Here is a 17,928-nt window from a genome sequence, read left to right as displayed (position 1 = left end):
CAGGAAGAGGCAGGAAAGACGAGATTAGATCAGCTGGAGTCAGCTGACTGCTCTATGTTGTAGACCGTCTCTCTGGCAGAGGCGAGAGAGAAAGCAGGGAAGGGAGGGGAAGCTGTACCGTATGAGCTGAATGTATAATCAAGCATCTGCCTCCGACATGTGAATGGTTACAGCTCTCTAGTGAGAGTGAGGGAGGGAGCGAACGAGTGTATGCGTTAGCTGGGAGGGAAGGTGGGAGCGTGTGTGCGTGTGATCACGGAGTAATCTGCTTGCGGATGGATGGAGAGGGGAGAGATGGAGAGCCGATCGCTACTACGCGAGGCAGGCGGCAGGCACCTCAGCCCCCTCCTCGACTGGGAGCGACGAGGACAAGCAGGTGGCATCGCTAACGTGACAGTCTTCCCACCGCTCCTTTCCACCTTCCCATGGTCCCTCCTCGCTGACAGCACTGCAGCTCCTGTGCATTTTTTGCGCTCTGTGCAGAGATATTTACTGTGATAGTGGTTGTCAGTACATGGACTTGATTCTTTTGGTTTTGACTGCCTTTAACGTACGCTGCTCTTTTACTTTCCCTCCCTTTCTCTCTGTTTTTCCGCTGTGGGTTTGTGATGTAATGGCTGCAGTTTTCACAGGAAATCACTAGTCTGGTAAGCTGATGAACAATGCATACATGTAGATTGTGATGTTTTTTTTTATTATTTATAAATGTCACGCATATCATTGTATTGCAGTTGGTTGTTGATTTCCTGTCCCTTGTCATTTTCGGATGGCTGTCATGACGTTTCTGGTTATGTGTAGCGTAGTATCACATAGCGTGTTGATTGTCTCGATCGCAGTAGCTGATATATTGTGTGACCTGTTTGATTTAGCTGTGTGGGTAGTTCTCCGCTATATCCAGCAGTCATATTTACTGTGCCTCGCCCCTTTTTCCTCATTTCTCTCTTTTCCTATGATGAACTTTGGCCTGTGTAACAAGCCATCTGTGGCATTTCACGAAAGGAGGAGCGAAGTTCCCTACTACTGATATCAGATTTGGTTTGTATAGTTATGCAAAAGGAATGTAACTCTGTATGATGGGTTGAAAGTCCACTTTACATGACTTGCTGTCATGTTTTGAAAGACACCAAATCAGAGGAAGACAAACAATATGGAGCCTGGTGTTTGTTTTAAATCTGACGTTATCCAACAGAAGTCTTGCAATAGTTGTTTACCTTAAACTGTGGATTTAGACATGATTACGGAGGTCAGATTCAGTGCTGTTTCTAATCAGGGCCATCGTTCACCTCTGGCTTCAGTGTCGCTTCGGTCACGTGTGGTGACCCGAACGGTGGGTTGACATCACTTTCTTGCTATTCTGAATCGTTGTTTATCGTGTTTATTTTGGGCTGCCTAGTGCTTCCTTTAGAGGTACGTCTTGGTGTGTGAAATGGAGGCTGGTCTTGTTTTCCAGCACCATAATAAAATTTAAAGGGAAGGAATTACCTGTTTGCTTCCAGCTGAGATCAGATCACAGCTGTTTTTTACAGTCATACGGTAATTAGAAGTTTGCAGCCCTATAGTTTGGAAGTCAAGTTAATTACTGTAGGTGTATTTGTGTTCTGAACTGTCAGCTTTGGATATTGTTATGAATATTATAGAATTCTCCAGCACTTGGCGCACCAGAGTACGGCTCACACTTCTGACCTGTCAAACTCCCACATGCAAATGTAGTGCCGTCCTCCCACACAAGGAGAACTATTTGTAGGAAATCATCATGAATTTCAAGTTTTCTCTGATACTGTGAGTACTATTTCACTTTACCTGATTCTTTCTTCCACAGGCCTATTCCCAAGATGCCTACCTTAAGGGTCATGATGCATACAGTGGAAATGCCCACCATATCCCGGAGCCACCCCCTATCTGTTACCCTCGAGTAGACTGTAAGCCCCCGGGGATAGCCCAGGCCACTGAGACATCAGCCCCGGGGGTTGTAGCATCTGATCTAGGATACCGTGTAGAGATACCAGTACCTCCCTCCCCTCCACCACCCATTCCAAAGACACAGACTGCAGTGTGTGTGTGCAATGAAAGTGTTCGGACTGTGGTGGTACCCCCTCATGTTCACATGGGCCGTATGGTTCCAGGTCATCGGGGTGACTATGGTCTAGTAGGCCCAGATCCAATGCTGATCAGAGCCAGGCCTGGTACGGTGTCTGGTGGTCGTCCGCCGTACCTCCACCCTCGCAAAGCTGACATGTTCCCTTCAGGTTACCATGGTGATCCTTATGCCATTCCACCTACACACTATGCGCCTGCTTCCATTACCTCCCCTGCTACCCACCAGAACATTGACTGGCGGACTTACCAGACATACCGGGAATATATCGATAATAAAGGTCTTCACACTTACAGTCGGACTATTCAAGAGCGTTTAGACAGCCTGCGAGCTGCATCCCAAAGTGTCCACAGTGGCCCCCACTGCGGACCCCAACCCGGCTGGGGCAATAAATTACGCCGCAGAAGCACTTCTCATGACCGGGCTTACCAGGGCCCTTCTATGCTTCCTCCACGCAGTGCTTCACAGGATAGGATGAGTGGGACAGAGAGAGCGGCCCACGCCAGGGACTGGCCTCCTCGTAGCGTATCCTCTGACGGGCTCATGTGGAAGCCCCGCGTTTATTCGTCAGACTATGTGGAACATAGTGAACCAGTTTCTCCTGCACCATGGGCCGCTGTGGATAGGCAGCTGTATGGCAGAGTAGACCAGAGGAGTCGTCCTAGTAGACAGTCTCTCCCACCTCGGGCGGTCCTTTACCGTCCTCCGACAGGGTATGGTATGAGCGTCAGGGGTGTTGCTGGCTCACATACGCACAGCTCCAGAACGGACATCCCGCCCACCACTGGTTTTCCAGAGCGACCTCGCAATGGACTAAACCAGGCCAAAGAGCCTCCTTCCAAAGACCAAAGCGGAGCTGTTGTCGGAAATCGTATTTCTAATTCGTCATCGTACCAATCGAGAACTAGGGCCGAAACCATGCAGAGCCCAGAAACTGGGAAGGAAAATCCAGTCGGATATAGGTCGGCATCTTACTCCGCTCCTCCTCTGCAGAGGCCACAGTGTGGGGCATCATCTCAGAGGACACACCCACGGGATGTCAAGGGCCTACCGGTAAACGGGTCCAGTCCTGTTGAGGGTGTAGTCCTCCGGGAGAAGCCCCCAACAGGGAAGGGGACCCCACAACCTCTCCGCCATCCCTCGTACATCCTTGCGGTGAACGACATGGATGGATCCGAGCCGGCAAGGGGCGGTGTCTGCTGGTTGCCCAATGATGCCCGCCGGGAGATGCACATGCGGAGACTGGGGGAGCAGCTTGACTCCTCCTTCTGCTCCAGTAATCTGGACGAATCACTTGACTCCATTCCCTTCATCGGTAAGTGCCCTCTTTGTAACCATAGCAACGCTAACCCGGCAACAATCTTGAGCCAGCAGTAGGGATTGTTTTAGAGTTGCCGCAGATATTTTTGAACAATAATTGCTTGTGTAGACAATAATGGTGATGTATTGTGCAATTAATTTTTTATGTGCAATTTGGGCCATCAGTGATTTCCTGTATTAATAATGCTCCAGTACCTTATGCAATTTCAAACTGATCACAATTCCAAATCCCGACCCCATGTGTCCAGACAGAGGATTATCGTGGCCAAATTTTACTTTGTATCATCTGTTCTATGCAGAAGGTGCAAATCTAGGCCTGTGAGTGTGGCTGTTTGGGAGTTACTGAAGGAGAGTGAGAGTGACTGTGTGTGAGTCACAGTGTTTTTCAGGGAGGAGGTGGCCTTCTCTCATACTCTAATGCCTGAGGATTGGTCTGGAATATTGAGTGATAGCCTAGCTGTGCTCTGTCACATTTTGTCTTTGATGCTTTGGTGTTTTGTGCACTAACCTTCAGATATTAGGCATACTATGTAACACGTTTGTTGCTTACCTTTTATACCGTTTACACATTTGGATGAGAGTTTTGAAAAATACTGATAATTTTTAGAAAGAATACAAGAGAGAAGGTAAATAAGTAGCAGTAGGAGTGTTAGTGGTAATATACAAATGGTTTACTTGCTATTTCAGGTAGGTATATGATATTCTCATTAGTGCTGGGGATTATATTGAAGATGCATGATCTGTTCACTTGTGATTTTGCCGGAAATGTTAAATTAAGCAACGTTGGGAATATTGCAGTTATTGTAATGTGCTTTTTATTTCCCCATTAAGTTTTCTAAAGAGTGCGCCATTTCGGATAATATGTTTATATTTATTGTATGTTTATAATAATAATAATATTAATAATAATGTACACATGCAATAAGTGGGGATAATTTACCCTCAGGTCATTGTGGGGAAAAAAAACACTTTGGTGTGATGCGAATTTTCACTAATAATTTTTATTATAAAAGTTTGATTTCAGTGACTGGCTGACTGTACATTATTCATCATTACCTATAGCTATGAATTGTGGTATGGATGCATGGTATGCATGCATGTAATTAAAAATAATTATAATAGAAAAAAACCATATGAATATTTATGATTATAATCACATAAATATTTTTAAGTAGACTTTTTTTAAGGTCTTGCAAATACGCATTTGACTGTTTGGTCAAAATGATGGTTTGAAAAAAATATCAACCTTATAATCTACTTGTGGCTAAACATTTGATATTTTTAGCTGTAGCATCCAGATTTAGATGATTTCATATTGTGAAGTTGTGTTACAGTCTAAACATTAGTCAGCACAATCATCATTTATTATTACTCTTAAGAGCTTTTATACTAGGGTCACGACTCCAGTGGTTTTTGTTGATTGTAAATCAATAACAATTAAAACTTTGAATAGGTCTTAGGGTTGTCTAAGCTCTTTACTTAATGTTTAATACTGTAAGTAAATGCTCTAGATTTTATGGGTAACACGTCACATTTTCTGATTGCAGTTTTCCTGGTTATAGTATGTTTTATGCAGACAATCCTAGCATTCCTGATTCTGGCACTGCATATACTTTTACTGTTATTAGTCAGATTTGTACTGCTTGTTCTCCCTGAGTTTTCAGATAACCTGGCAAGGGAGGCAAATTGTCTAAGACTGTTTGTATAAAAATGTGTTTGGTTATTCAGCTTTTGATAAAAATGCATGGTTGGACACATGTATGCAGTAAACATGAATGGTAGAAATTATTTTTAATTTTTAAACAGGTAAATGTTTTTAGCTATCCTAGGATTTGTATATTGGGAATCAATATGGTTGTTTGTAATTCCGTTTTGAATACATCATTTGCAGTCCAAACCAATAACTAACTAGTTTGTTTTACCAGTCCAGCTTGTTAACTACCAAACCTCAGATTGTCCAATGTAAGTTGCTTTGGAGAAAAGTATCTGCTGAAATGAATTTAGTAGAGGATGGTTGCCACCTATGCCTTGCAGCAAAACCCAGTCTATTATCTTGTAAAATGAAGCTAGGCTAGCACTGATGGCATTAATATTCTCGTGTCTTAGAGCGAGGCGATCTGTAGGCTACGCTGGTGCTCTTTAGCTAGGCCCGAAGAGGGTTTTGCGCACCTTCCCCTTGACCCTCTTTGAGACGCTGGAGGATGCAGGAACTAGGGCAGTTGCTTTAATTTTAGCTGCTCCAGCCCTCTGGCAGCACAGAACAGCTTTGTACTCCAACCTTTTTTGGTTAAGACCTGCAGAGGAGCTCAAAAAGTTTTCAGTGCTCTCGAAAACAGGACATGTCAAATTGTAAGATTAAATAAAACTGTCCTCATTCCTAGAAAAAGTTTATGCAGACTTCTTGCTTGCAATGAAATCAAGATATGTACTTGTAGGCTTGACGTTTTTAAGGCAAAATAAAAGCTGTTGTCTATGGTATGGTATGGTATGGTCTATAAAGAAAGTTCAATACTCTGTCTTATTCTTTGTTCTGTTAATATCAACAGTATCAAAGATCAAATGGGAGAAGTGAATGTCCTCAACACATTTGGGTCATTCCACACTTTTAGTGTACAAGACAAAAATTAGTCAGTCTTAGACACTTAAAACACAATTTATTTATCCAATAGCAAGAAAAGTAAAGAAATTAACATGCTCAAGTTAGGATTATATATCAAGATTATTTTTTAGCAATCTTTTGGAATGTTGACATTATGATACCAAATACTAATACATTTCAGGAAAACTCATAAAGAGAAAGCTTCTTAAAAAAAAAAAAAAAAAAAGTTAAAGAAAAAACACCAGGAACATTTCTAAATAATTTGCCAGTTTCCTTAGAACAAATGCTGACATCCAATTAAATCACAAAGTTTTAAAGTTCACCCTTTGTTCGCTTAATTGTGATTTTGTTGTGAAACTAATATGATTTCTGTCTTTTTAAAATTGAGTCTAATATTTTATCCAATGTATCAAGTAGGGGCGGGAAAAATCAATTAACTATCACTCTATATTATTTACATATTCAGATTCATATTAAATCAAATCCTATCATCTCTTCCTCTTTACTGCTTGTTACAGTACAAAATAAGCATGAATGAACATTAGAAGGTAGGCTATATTGAAAGAAACGGTACAGCTTACTGAAATATATCATGTACAACAGCTTGTAAACATTCACGTAGCATTATATTTATCCCAGGAAAGTCATTCAGTGACCATAAACTAATTTTTTTCATTAGTCCGTTAGAAAAAAAAAAACACTAGAGACTAGCATTTTGATTACTATATGCACTCTATTACAAATCATTATATTTTTCATCATTAACCTGTTAGTGATGTCTTTATAATTTAATGTATGTTTAAATAAATCTGCCATGGAAACAAGTTATTACAGCTGCCGTTTAAAAGTTTAGCCTATTTTTCAACAACGAATTGGAGTGAAACAAAATTTATATTAAAGAAAAGTTTATATAAAACCAGCCTTATGTGCAGTTTAAATGTTTATGTACAACTACATTTTTATTTGAGTGTTCATTATTAATTTATTATTAAATAATCTTTTTTTTTTTCTTGATGAGCAGGAGCAGCTTAATGTTGTTTTTAATGTGTTCAGGAGATAAGTGTATTATCCCAGCCCTAATATCAAGACATATATGATGGGCATATGAATATGTACAGTATAGTAGAAAGAACACATTTAACTTTTACTTCAGCTTGTTGCTCTGTGAGCCTCTGTGTGTACACGTATGAACTCACATGCCAAAGAGAGTTGCATTATTCACGTTTACCGCTCTGTTACCGTGTTTACAGATGAGCCAGCCAGCCCTAGTGTAGACCATGATGGCAGCCATATTGCTGCGTCGGCTGTGATCTCTGGAGCTCAGGCTGTAATCTCTGACAGCCCCAGCCCTACCCCCCAGCCCCCTCATGCGCCGGCAACTGTCTCATGACCAAGGTAAGCGTGTCTGTACAGATTTAAGTTTTTTTTGAACAATTATTGCCATCTGAGAGCATCATGTAAATGGATCAGTGAGCATTTTGTTGAGCTTGTTACTGATGTTGTATTTTTGTCTACATGCAGAGTCTCTCAGAAATGCCATTCTAGAATCGGGAACCAAAACGGAGCGCTCAAAGTCATACGACGAGGGCCTGGACAACTATCGGGAGGAAGGCCGTGGGTAAGTGTCCTTTAAAAGTGATGGATCGTGATGTTGGAGATTCCTAATACTGTCAATGTGAGTGGTTGTTTGGCCTAACATAATCATTCATTTCCACAGACGATCCAGCAAACCGAGTCTAAAGGTTTTCAAGAAGGTGAGAGATGCAAAAGTCTCCCTCATAAAGAGCAGCTTTGGTTAAACCAGAATGGTCATTCACTAATAATGGCACCTGTTCCAAAACCTTGTGAGATGCCTGTGTTTGGAGCATTTTAAGACTTTCTTTTAGTCAAATTTAAAGGCAATCCTATTGAAGTTATAGGTGTTGCAAGTTTGGACAAAAATGCACCCAAATTGGTCAAACCCCCCCCCCCAAAAAAAACCTATAATAGTTGCAACAGTTTCCGCAAACGATTGTGGGCAGTCCGTAGGCACGTCATCTGATGCTTGGGTGATTAGTCAATGCAATGTAGAGATATCTACATCGGTCATTTGTGAGGTTCCAAAAGGTTTTGGAACAGAGAATAAATGATTGACAATTATCCGAGGCTAGATACCAAAATGTCATGTTTGTTCTGCTCTTATAGGCATTGGATGGCCATAAGTCTGATGACTCCAGCTCCAGAAGAGACTCCTCCACTGAGATCTTCAGTGACTCCACCAAGGAGGGTTGGCTGCATTTCCGACAGCTCAACACTGAGAAGGGCAAGGTGGGAAAATGTTCTCTCAGTCTTTCACTACACATTTCCCATTTCATTCAAGAGCATATTGAATTGAATGTTGATAGTTTTACTGTAATTGTTGTAGATTACTGATCATGACCTGCACTTTACATGTGTTCTTCTCTTTATAGCGAGTAGGAGGCGGCATGCGGCCGTGGAAACAGATGTACGCAGTGCTGCGGGGACACTCCCTCTACCTCTATAAAGACAAAAAGGAGGGGCTTTCTTACGTCAACTCGCAACTGGAGGATGAGCCGCTTTCAATCAGCATCAAGGCCTGCTTGATTGACATCTCTTACAGTGACACAAAGCGCAAGAATGTCCTGCGACTAACAACTTCAGACTGCGAGTATCTGTTTCAGGCAGAGGGCCGAGAAGACATGCTGTCCTGGATAAGAGTCATTCAAGAAAACAGCAACCTGGACGAGGAGGTTTGTTGACAATGATAACGTGACAGCTAAGGTATTAATACAGTGGTGTGATGTAAGTTTCATCGTCAGCATAGTATGCATGTAAAGCCAGATCTAATTCTGCGTACTCTGTTTGCTCAGCTTGCACTTTTTTGAATTAATTAGTTTGTCCACAAGGTGCAAACATTGCCCCGGTCTGGTGTTTCACAGTCAAAAGAAACAGATGAGGCGGAAAAACAAACCACTAGGCAGTAATAGATGTCAAATTGATGTCTGATAATAGATGTCTGATTTGGTGAGCGCTTGTGTGAGGGGGTTAATAGATGCCTGCAACTGTAGTTTAAACGAGTACAAAGAAATTTTATCAGTCATAACAAGGATGACACTTTCTAGTGCGCATATTTGCACACTATCAAATGAAGTATCCTATGCATTCAGCTGTACACATGTGCTAAGTATCAAAATAGAAGTATACTTCGGGATTTAAGTCATTAATGAAGTGACACCTCAAGACTAGGTATAAAAAGGTCAACAGATGCGAATCAAAACTGGCCATGGCTGCATGTTCGTTTCCTTCTGTTGAACACGCCAAGATTGGATGAATTGGATGCAAAAACAGGTCAAGAGTATTGGCATCTTGCTAATGGGCACACCAATTTTGAACCAATCACTTGAGCCTTGAGCCATGTGACTAATTACTGTAACTGCAGGGAAATGACAACCGGATAAAGCTGGATTGGCTGGTGGCCAATTGGCCTTCACAATCGGCTATCCTGCTGTGACGTCAAAGGCAGCAGACAAGGAAAAATCTATTTTATGCTTTTATGGGTGTTCCAAAAATCAGGCTCTGATAAAGCATCTGCTGTATGCAGTAAAATGTTTGTGATCTATATTTTGCTTGCAATTTTTACTATTTGAATACACGGCTAATTTGGAAACACCATAAATGGAGAAAGTTGCTTTTTGCAAAATAATGGTGTAGTTACAGCATCTACCAACAGAGGATAACAGGATAACCACTCAATCCTTGACTCCTTTCTAAACAGTGTCTGATTACACATTAAAAATGTCATGTGAACAGCCTCACAAAAAACTAATATGAGCAGGAAATCATTGTAGATTGATATCATCGTGTGAAGTCTGTGGCCCATGTCTGCACCTCAGAGTTGACTGCACAAGCATCACAGTATTGCATAACTTTGTCCTGAAGAGAAACCATGTGAAAACCAGCTTACTGCTAACGCAACAGCACTTTGCCATTTGCTGAAATCAGTGTCGAGGTGACTTTGTTTACTGAAGGTGTGAGGATTATGGGTAGGCTTTTTGTTAATGTTCTTCTCCTGTGTTTGCCAGAGGAACTGGTTTCCTTTAACACTCACAATCAGATTAATGTTGCTGTACTTTCAGCTTTACGTTACCACAATGTTAATGTTTCTTTGTCTTGTGTTTTCAGAATGCTGCCGTAACCAGCACTGATTTGATCAACAGAAAGCTCAAAGAATATATATCAATGAGGTAAAGATCATGTCATAGAGACCAGCAAGTTTGTCTTCATGAAGGCCCTGTTCCAAATCCTAGTGAGCTGCATCACTGACATGAAGCTCTGTCAGCTGTCACTCACTCACACTGAACCCCAAACAAAAAGCATAGCCACACACAAAATTAGTGTTGTTAGTATTAGCCACACAAAAATGCAGTATGGCTTTGCACAATTATCAAATTGCAAAGGTTTTAAATGAATAAATACGTGCATTATGTATTTCTAGAATGTAGCATGACTCTTACATGCGAGCAGCTAATGATCTGGTGCTTTTAGTGTCTTGCACCAACTCGGTTCACAGTAAATTATCTTCATCAGCTCGGAGTTTGGGTCGATTATAACTTGCATTTGGAAACTAGTATTTATGTGTCTTTTTCAAATGAATTAAAGAAAAATAAAATTTATACCGATATACTTTGATACTTCAAATTCATTTGAATACTAACAGAGGACACAGGGAGCTGCTGCGGGAAATCTGCAAGATCCAGGTTGCCCTAAACATGAGATAATAGAGACAATAATTCTATATATACTAGGGCTAGGTGATATAGCAAAAAAAAATATCAACGATATAATGTTTCATATTGTTCGGTATCAATAATTATTGCCATTTTTTATAACCTTTTTTAAAAAACAAAGAGCAATTGAAATTTTTTTTACATTTAACCACTGTATTTTTAAATTAACCCAATTTATTGAGACAATCAACAAATATTTTTTGTTTTAACAATCACACACAAAATAAAAATTAAACAAATATCTATACGTCTAAATTAACTCATAAAAATCAAATATAATTTCGTAAATTGCATAAACAATTATGAACAAAACAGCATCATGTATTTATGCATTGCTTAATCCAAAGAGCCGAAGCGCCATTCACACAGATTGCATTTAAAAACATAAGAGACGCAGCGAAAAGGAATAAACCTCCACAAATTTGTGACGTGTTTCCTAAATGTTTAAACTGTTTTAACTTTGCATGGCTACATCTCTTGTGTGAGACGCGAGTGCAGCAGTCATTTGTCTGTCTAAAAAAATGCGCTGAATATGCGTTCTGTGTGAATGACTTGGTTTCGGTTTTAACCTAATCAAGATCTTCTCCGCATTGAGCTGCTATATTTCTCTAATATTTTGAATGAATAATGCAGCAGCGGTGCGTTTCGGGGGCTAGACTAACAAAACATTAAAATGAAACACTGTCACTTACATCATTATCCCTGGCACACTCCCAACATTCAAATGCAAATGTTTATTTTAAATTCGACTAATATTCATTCTTTATTCACAATCTCCTCATCACAGGCAGGCACAGCACTCATTTCAGCATGTGTTCGTGTTATTTGTGTGCTGTCTGCATCACTCATAGTACGTGCCTATATCGTGCGCTATATCGAAAAAATTTTCTATCGTTATCGAAGAAGGTGTACCGTCGGTAAATATCGATACCGTTTTATCGCCCAGGCCTAATATATACTATACTTATTACAAAAATATTTTACATCTGAAAGAAGAAGCACTTCAACTCTCTTCCCCCATTTACATCAGCACCATAAACAGCAGTATGAGTGTTGCAGAAGTGATGATAGACTTTTTTATTTGAAAACAGAGCCATAGTTTGTTCAGTTTAAAAAGAAAAGGTCTTTTATTTTATTTTTTTCTCCATCTACTGTACCAAAAACATGCCAAACAGTGACTTAAAAACCAAAGTATGTAGCGAACTGATAATTTTGTGTACCATTACACCCCTATTGGAGATGCAACGTGCCAACCATCTTCCCAAAGTTGTAATGAAAACCACTTAGAAATCGGCTGTTGTCAACAAAAGAGATGCATTAAGGACTCTCTGTGGTTTTCCGTCAAAATAAAAGCTTTATGATAGCCTGTATTGTAATTTTACAGTTTAACTGCAAAATAAAATGTATTATTATATTTTTTTGATATTTTTAAAATTTTACAATGAAATTAGTAATATTTGTTGTTTCATTTTTATTTATTAGTAGTTTTAGTAATAAACAATCGCTAAAATCTTTTTATTTATTTTTTTTAAACAATCTTTTTTTCTTCTTTCCTTGCATATATTGTTGAGCTGCATAAGATTGCCTTGTGTTCAGTAATATGTGTGTGTTCTTACAGTGCACCCAGCAGTAAGACGGAGCCGTCACCCAAAACCTCACGGCAGTCTCTCAGCATTAGGCACACTCTGCTGGGCGGCAGCAGTAAGAGTCAGAGCCTCTACTCGCCCAGGAACGAACAGGAGAGGAGTAAAGGTAGCACACGGCATTATGAAATAACACTGAAACCCATCGTGTTCTCAGTGAGATGTTAATATCAGCGATATGCGTCTCAGATGACTCCAGTCCTCCGAGAGATAAAGCTGCTTGGAGGAGAGGAATTCCAGGACTGAAGAAGAAGCCTCAAGATAAGAGGCCCACTGCTGGTGTCACATTTGGAGTACGACTGGATAATTGCCCTCCTGCACAAACCACCAGAGTAAGAAATGCCAGAGATTACAAATGCACTACTGTATAATGCAAATTAAACCATTATGGGTGAAACTCAAGTAAACATGAGAAGGTTACATTTCACTCCACGAGCAAATGGGGAAAAAAAGAATTCAGATTTTGTATGAAGAAACTTTAAGCCTTTGTGGATTTTTGCATTGTGACATTATTAGTATATTTCCCCCTGAATGTGTCTGAATGTTTTACATTTAAGTCTTTAGTATAATGTTTTTTTTTATATTACAGTAGTGAGAAGTAAATAAAATAATGAAATTCATGTAAATAAATAATAAAATTCATGTCATGATGGGAAAATAGGAGTGGTTCCAAAAATAGATTCCATTTTCTTAATGCAAAATTGACTTTGGGGTGAAAAATGACCTATTTTTTTAGTTTTGTGAGATTATATGATATTAAAAATAACACTAATTACTATCTGTTACAGTTTGTGCCTTTGATCGTGGAGGTGTGTTGTAAGCTGGTGGAGGAGAGAGGGTTGGAGTACACAGGCATTTATAGAGTCCCCGGAAACAACACTGCCATCTCGAGCATGCAGGAGGAACTAGACACTAAAGGCATGACAGACATTGATATCCAGGATGACGTGAGTCAACACTTTGTGTTGTGTGCTATTATACATGAGAGCTTGTACCATAAAGACAGACCTGATCTTTATGCTTTCATTTTGTTCAGCAGAAGTGGCGAGACCTCAATGTGATCAGCAGTTTGCTTAAGTCCTTTTTTAGGAAACTTCCTGAGCCTCTGTTTACCAATGGTGAGACACATGATCGCATAGAATAGATGATGATTCTGGCTTTATACAAAACGCATGGAAAATACTGTGTGCCGTCTCTCATAGAGAGCATTTAGTATCTAAGAAAATCTTGTATCTAAGTTCTATTTTCTCCACTTGTGGAGGAAGGACTCCTCCTAGAGGACAACATAAGTCATATCTCACATGGTCATAGAAAAGCAAGCCTGAAAAATTTGTGGATTTTTTTATTTAAAAAAACAGTCATAAAGTTCTGTATTGAATCTTAGATTTTATGTATGTGTAGCTGTAATATTTTATAGCACATTTTTTTGGCGTGGGAACCCTGATTAATACACTTCTGGAATATTCTTATGATGCTTGTTTGCTCTGATCATAGAAAAATATTCCAACTTTATTGATGCCAATCGAATGGAGGACCCTGTTGAGCGGTTAAAAACACTGAAGAGACTGGTACGGTTTATCTGAAGACTGCTGTTGATTTACTGAATACTGACATTTACTAGATTGGAGAAAGAAAAATCCTTTAAATCAGCAATAAAATCCTCAACAGATAACAGGTATAAATCATATAAATCATATGTACTCTTTATTCTGCTCAGATTCATGAGTTACCAGACCATCATTATGAAACGCTCAAGTTCCTCTCTGGACATCTCAAAACTGTCTCTGAAAACTGTGAGAAAAACAAGGTATGAGCTTTGTAAATGTTCAGTTCATTTACCCCAGTGGTGCCCAACCCTGTTCCTGGAGATCTACTTTCCTGCAGAGTTCAGTTTCAACCCTGGTCAAACGCACCTGTCTGTAATTATCAAGTGCTCCTTCAGATCCTAATTAGTTGGTTCAGTTGTGTTTGATCAGGGTTCGAGCTGAACTCTGCAGGAAGGTAGATCTCCAGGAACAGGGTTGGGTACCCCTGATTTACCCTGTCTAGGTGAGTTCAACAACCTATTATAAGAAATGATGAATGGAAATACTTTAAACTTCTTTTGTAGATACTATTACTTTACTGTAAATCATCTCTTTCATAAGTTAAAAATTAAATAATATAATCAGATCATTAAAACTGCAGTGTTGCTCAGTTTCATCTGTCATAGCATGTCTGAAGAACCTGGAAGCACAAATCCTTGTGTGATGTCAATAATTTCCACTACAGATAGAAAAGAATGAAAAGCCATTAATGGAAGCTTTTTTGTATTTAATTAGATGGAGCCACGTAACCTGGCCATTGTGTTTGGCCCAACTCTTGTCAGAACCTCTGAAGACAACATGACGCACATGGTCACGCACATGCCTGATCAGTACAAGATAGTTGAGACTCTCATTCAGCAAGTAAGAGATTTTTCCTTTCATTTGTGTGTAAATTGATGTCTGAATTCTGCTGAACATTCTGCTTTGCTCTTCTACAGTGTGATTGGTTCTTCACAGAAGATGGAGATGAAGAGCCAACGGTGAGTCTGTAGCTTCCTGCCATTCTTCTCTGAGTGGATTTCTGACCCCTAAACAAACATCACCATGCTGTCACTCTGCAAGAACTGGAGACTTGAGTCTCCAGGGTAACACTGGTCAGAAACATCATCCTCATCTTTTTCTCAGTTTCCCTTTTGTCTCATTTCCACCTGGTCCACCTCGCTTGTGTAGAACTATTTAGTCGCAGATAACATTGAGGAACTTCCTACTCCCTTACTGGGGCAGATTTATCATTTTTGGGATCCCAAGGAGAGTTCAGACCTGATGCATTATTTCATTTTACAGAACAAAAGCTGCATTACAGGTATCTCTGAAACTAGGGTGTGAGGCAAGTTAGAAGCTTACTTTAATATAGCTTCATGCAGCTTTGCATCTTTATACAGAGTTGATGAGAGCCGCTTTAACTCATAGCATACAGTGCTCACCATGCTCTGTCTTTAAATGGCTGTGGATACTGATCTGTGAGTTAAATCCATTGCTGCTAAATGCAGACTTGCTTTGTCTTTCCAAAAGCTGAATGCAAAACCAACAAAGAACTAATAAACTAACCAATTTCACTATATTTTCTGCTCTTCACTTTCATGCAGTAGCAGACTGTAAACCTGCGAGAAATTGACAATTGATTTTAAGTCCTGATTTGCTGGTAAATACGAGCACATGGATTTTTTCAGTCACTTTATGGCTATTATAGACCCACCAAGGCCCCAAGCATTTGCATGGTGGTTGAAGCTGCCACTGCTCACTGATAATCTTTGCAAACAGTGTTTTAAAAAAGAAAGTCAACATTTGGTTGTTTGGAAAAGCTCATACATACACTGCTGAAAAAAACGGGCCTGAAAGTTCACTATGCCTCATGTAAATGACGTATGAATTTCACCTCTCTCATTGTTTATGTCAGACCAACGTGGAGCAAGAGAGCACAGTTCAGTCTCAGCCTGTGCCCAACATTGACCATCTGCTGACTAACATTGGCCGCACCGCTCCTTCACCGGGAGACGTCTCAGGTAATCTTGCGTTCATAGTCCAACTGTTCCAGGCTAGGGATATGAGTTTAGGAGAATGGATGTTACTTAAAACAAACGTGAGATGTTCAGTGTGTTCAGATGTTACTGTGTATGTATGTTCACACTCTCTTAATATATTTCAGATGATTAGCAGATGCTCATGCTTTCCATTAGATCTGTCAATGTTTAGAGCGAACAAAAGCAAGCTTGCCAGAAATGTCTTTGTGCATATGTAAAGGTGAACTATTTTAGCAATTTTGCATTGGTCAAACGTATTTGATGAGCTATCTGAAAATTGGATAAAATAGTTCCTATGTATGTGAAGCTTTATGAATCAACCTTTTCCCATTGAATTGTTTCTTTACCTTCCGCCATTGTTTTATACTTGTTGCCTTTATTTCAATGATATGATTTCTCCAGAATTCTCCTTTTGCTTTGGTTTGTATTCATTTGAACCTCAGTCATTGTCATCCCTCCCCTAATGCTTTAGTCTCCGTTATGACTCCACTCCTCCTTTTCTTTCAGTTCTTTTCCCTCCTTACTCTTCTCTTGTGCTAACCCGGCGTGTTCTTTCCCAAAAGAAATGGAAAAACCAATGATAAACCACCAAAGGTTTACCCGTCTGATCCATCTTGTCTCTAGTGTTTTTCTTCTCCCTTGTCCCTGTCCAGCACTGCTCACACATTACCCAATCTTGACACAGGCCAAGTGGGCGGCGTCTATCACTCGGTGATGTCACTGATGGAGTAAGTAATGTCTGTGATGGACAGCTGGGACTGTAGGAAGAAGGAGGAGTGTTGTCCCCAGTGTAGCTGCCTAGTCTGCAGAAATCCCCGATTCTTATAAATTGAAAGCGAATCCGGGACAAACCCACCAGAAAACAAAAAAAAGATTGTCAGAGAAGTTGATATTTGTCATCGTCGTGTTGCACGTTTCATATCTTATAAGACTATTATTAACAGAGAGGATACAGAGCTGTGATGGTGTAATGTGTCTGAAAAGCCTCTTTGCTGTCTCTCGTTGTCTCTGAAGCTGACCGCAAGGAGTTCTAGCATGGTATGGTCTTCAGGATTTCCTCCAGTCTTGTGGCGTACAGTAACTGTCATTGATGATGTCTGAAGGGGTGTGGTGAGGGGCTGAGCCGGCTCAAATCATAAAGCTCCCGACGAATATTGTACCATTCAAAAGCATTAGTATCTCTTGATGGAGAGTGAGCAAAGGGGCTTTTGAGTGGTGAAGTAGCCCGTCGTAAGGACTCACTTCCTCCTCGTAGCTTTGGCCCCTTTAGCCCCTTTCTGCCCTCCTGTCATATCTGACCCTTGTTGTCCCTTGTCATAGTCTCTCAGTGCTTTAATTCATTCTGCATCTCCATGTTCTGCACCGACAAGCTGATGCCGTTAAACACAAACATGGTTCCTCAAGTGACTGATTTTACCTGTAAAAGGACATTCAGACTTGCAACATAGTTCAGTCATTCAGCTGGTAATTTCAGGTGCTGTGACTGAAGGCCTGGTATACTTCTTTTTCCGCGTTCTGCTCCGTCACGCGCACAGCCGTGTCCGCGCAGCTTTCTCAACCATGGATGGACGAGTTCGGCACATGCACAGTGGACTCGTTCCATCTCGATATTCACTTCACGCCTGTGCTGTTGTACGTGGGCACACAAATTTGCCTGCACACGGACAGTGCGCGGGGCTGTTGCGGAATGCGGACGGCCGAAGTATACTTTGGGCTTGACCGCTAGCATTGGTTAGAACTGATCTGTTTAGCTGCTCATGAAAATGACAGAGACGGCATGTGGTGGCAACCAATGGAATTGTAGACTGTGGAGGTCGCATAGTCCACCTCAGTAGCAAAGCACAGTAAAGCTACATGGCGACCTCTAGTGTTAACAT

At 40.4% G+C, this 17,928-nt stretch overlaps 1 pseudogene; it reads left to right on the top strand.

Moving 5' to 3' along the window:
• LOC107727514 (rho GTPase-activating protein 21-like) overlaps positions 1-17,928 on the top strand; it is a 68,311-nt pseudogene that overhangs the window by 47,164 nt on the left and 3,219 nt on the right.

Source organism: Sinocyclocheilus rhinocerous, unplaced genomic scaffold (assembly GCF_001515625.1).
Source record: "Sinocyclocheilus rhinocerous isolate Xijiao unplaced genomic scaffold, SAMN03320098_v1.1 scaffold306, whole genome shotgun sequence".
Classification (NCBI taxonomy): Eukaryota; Metazoa; Chordata; class Actinopteri; order Cypriniformes; family Cyprinidae; genus Sinocyclocheilus; species Sinocyclocheilus rhinocerous.
The sequence above is the reverse complement of the archived record's forward strand: the minus strand, read 5'-3'. Positions and strand labels throughout refer to the sequence as shown.